We start from the raw sequence: 4,032 nt of genomic DNA on the forward strand, positions 1-4,032 counted from the left end.
GCTTAGGTGATCATCTCACCTCAGCCTCTTGAGTAGCTGGGACCACAAACACACACCACCACGCCTGGCTAATTTTTTGCTTTTGTTTTTGGTAGAGATAGGGTTTTGCCATGTTGCCCAGGCTGGTCTGAAACTCCTGGACTCAAGTGATCTATCCCCTTGGCTTCTCAGAGTGTTGGGATTATAGGTGTGAGCCACCGCACCCAGCTTGCTTTTGGAACTTCTATTCAAAATTGACTGGAGTCTGCAGTTGGGGCAATTAGGAAAAACAAAGAGGCATCTAGTTTGTAAAGGAAGAAATAAAACTCTCTCTACTGTCAGATTACATAATATTTTATATAGAAAAGCTTAAGGAATCCACTACAAATTATTACAATTCATAAAAAAGTTTATCACAATTGCAGGATATAAGCTCAACATACAAAAAAATCAGTTGTATTTTAATACACTTGCAATGATAAATCCAAAAATGGGATTAAGATAGTTCTATCCATAATAGAATACTTAGGAATAAATTTAACAACAAAAGTGCAAAACATATTCTGAAAACTACAAAACATGGTTGAAAAAAAAGAACTAGACAAATGAAAAAACATTCCATATTCATGGATTGGAAAACTTAATATAGTTGAGATGGCAATACTCCTCAAATTTATCTACAGATTCAATGCAACCCTTATCAGAGTCTCAGATGACTTCCTTGTACAAATGGACAAGCTGATTCTAAAATTCATACAAAATTAGAGGGACCCAAACTGACTAAAACAATCCCAAAAAAACAAGAATAAAATAGGAGTACTCACACTTCCTAATTTCAAAACTTATGAAAGCAATGATGATAAAGACAGTGTGGTATTGGCAGAAGGATATATATATAGCTCAATAGAGTAGAATTGAGATTACAGAAATAAACTCATACATCTATGGTCAACTGATTTTCAACAAAGATGCCAAGAGCATTCAGTGAGAAAAGAATAATCTTGGTGCTGGGACACTGGGTAATCACATAGAAAAGTACAAATCTCAACCCTTACTTCACGTCATAAACAAAAATTAACTCAAAATGATCGAAGAAGCCTAAACCCCCAAAACAAAGCAAGACCCCATCTCTACAAAAAAAATGTAACCAGTTGTAGTGGCACAGCTATGGTACCAGCTACTCAGGAGACTGAGGCAGGAGGATCACTTGAGCCCAGCAATTTGAGGCTGTACTGAGCCATGATGGCACCACTGCACTCAGCTTGGGCCACAGAGGGAGACCCTGTCTAAAATAACAAAAACAACAACAAAAATGGACGAAAGACCTAAGCATAAGGGCATAACTAGATAACTTTTTATTTTATTTATTTATTTTTTGAGAAGGAATCTCGCTGTATTGCCCAGGCTGGAGTGCAGTGGCGCGATGTTGGCTTACTGCAAGCTGTGCCTCCAGGGTTCACGCCATTCTCCTGCCTCAGCCTCCCAAGTAGCTGGGACTACAGGTGCCCGCCACCACGCCCGGCTAATTTTTTTTGTATTTTTAGTAGAGACGGGGTTTCACCATGTTAGCCAGGATGGTCTCGATCTCCTGACCTCGTGATCTGCCCGCCTCGGCCTCCCAAAGTGCTGGGATTACAGGCGTGAGCCACCGTACCCAGCCTAGATAACTTTTTAAAGAAAAGGTAGCGATAAATTTTTGTGACATGTGCAAACATCAAATCTTATTCCTGATCTTAAGAGGAAAGCATCCAGTCTTTCAGATTTGCCAGATGATTCATAGATATGACACCAAAGCATGAGCAACAAAAGGGAACAAAAATAGAAAAAGATAGATTAAGACTTTATCAAAATTTTAAACTTTTGTGGTTTTCCCACACAATGGGAGAAAATATTTGCAAATCATATATCAGATAAGGGACTTGTATTTAGAATATATGAAGAGCTCTGACAACTCAATGATAAAAAGACAAATATCTCAATTTTAAAACATGCAAAAGATTTGAACATTTCTCCAAAGAAGATATATGATTGGCCAATAAGCACATGAGAAGATGCTCAACCTCATTAGTCACCAGGGAAATGCAAAAAACCCACAAAGAGATATCACTTTATACCCACTAGGGTGGTTAGATTAAAAAGTCAGATAATAACAAATGTTTGCAAAGATGTGGCGAATTTGAAACTCTCAAACATTGCTGTGGGATACAAAATGGTCCAACTGCTTTGGAAAACTGCCTGGCAGTTTCTCAGATGATTAAAGATAGAGATAGAGTTGGCCTATGACCCAGCAATACCATTCCTAGGTATGTACCCAAGAGAAATGAAAACATGTCCACACAAAAACCTGTACACAAATGTTTATAGCAGCATTATTCATAAGGGTCAAAAGGTAGAAACAACCCAAATGTCCATCAATGGGCAAGTGGATAAAGAAAATGTGGCATAGCCATACGATGAAATAGTATTTGGTTATAAAAAGAAAAGAAGTACTGATACCTGCTACAACCTGGATGAACCTTGAAAACATTATACTATGTGAAAGAAGTCAGTCACAAAAGACAAAATAGTTTATGATTCCATTCATATGACATGTCCAGAATAGATAAATCCATAGAGATGGCAAATAAATTAGTGGTTGTTTAGGGCTGAAGGGAGTAGATAGGGGCAGGGTATCAGTGCGTGATGGCTGAAGTTACAAGGGTTCTTTATGGGATGATGAAAATGTTCTAAAATTGACTTTTGTGATTGTTGCGTATATCTGTGAATATACTATCAACATTTTCATGGGTAAATTGTATAGTGTGTGAACTATATCTCAGTAAATCTGTTTAAAAATATGTATAGACGGTCCCTGACTTATGATGGTTCAACTTACAGTTTTTTCAGCTTTACGATATGCATTCAGTAGAAACTGTACTTTGAGTACCCATATGACTATTCTGTTTTTACTTTTGGTAGAGTATTCCACAAATCACATGAAATATGCAGCACTTTCTTATAAGATAGGCTTTGTGTTAGATGATTTTGCCCAACGGTGGGCTAATGTAAATGTTCTGAGCACATTTAAGGTAGGCCGGGCTAAACTCTGATGTTTGGTAAGTTAGGGGTATTAAGTGCATTCTCAACTTATGATATTTTCAGTTTACAATAGGCTTATCAGGATGTAACCCCATCACAAGTTGAGGAGTATCTATATTAGCCAAGTCTCACGATTCTTTGGGTGTGTAAGCTGTTTCCTCTGGAGTACTGCTGTTCCTCTGGAAAATGCTGAGATTCGACACCTATTATGGGGCTGGGGAGTGATCATAGCAGGTCTTGAGCATCCCCTTTCAAACCTTACGAGGTTATCACAGTGTTTTTAAGCAAAGAAGTCTCTTTTCCTCAGACACAGGAGAGCAAGCTAATTCCATTGGTAAGGAAGAAATAGAGTGGCTTGAGGGTTCAAGCTGTTGGTTTCATTTTGATCCACTCAGGTGACTCCATTCCAAATTTCAGGATCTCATTTGAGATGAGGTCTCACTCTCTTGCTCAGGCTGGAGGGTAGTGGCACAATCAAGTCAAGTCACTGCAGCCTTGACTTCCTGGGCTCAAGTGATCCTCCTGCCTCAGCCTCTCGAGTACCTGGGACTACAGGCATGCACCACCATGCCTGGCTAAATAAATTTGTTTATTTATTATTTATAATTTTTATTATTTATTTATTTTTTAGTAGAGAAGAGGTCTCATTATGTTGTCCAGTCTGGGATCTCATTCTTTTTGTATTTTTTGTTTGTTTGTTTGTTTGTTTAGAGGGAGTTTCATTCTTTTTGCTCAGGCTGCAGTGCAATGGTGTGATCTCAGCTCACTGCAACCTCTGCCTCCCAGCCTCAAGTAATTCTCCTGCCTCAGCCTCCTGAGTAGTTGGGATTACAGGCACACATAAGCATGCCTGACTAATTTTGTATTTATAGTAGAGACAGGAGTTTCACCATGTTGGCCAGGCTGGTCTCGAACTCCTGACCTCAGGTGATCCTCCCGCCTCGGCTTCCCAAAGTGCTGGGATTACAGGCGTGA

The sequence above is a fragment of the Mandrillus leucophaeus genome, unplaced genomic scaffold, assembly GCF_000951045.1.
Source record: "Mandrillus leucophaeus isolate KB7577 unplaced genomic scaffold, Mleu.le_1.0 Scaffold15, whole genome shotgun sequence".
NCBI classification, from domain to species: domain Eukaryota; kingdom Metazoa; phylum Chordata; class Mammalia; order Primates; family Cercopithecidae; genus Mandrillus; species Mandrillus leucophaeus.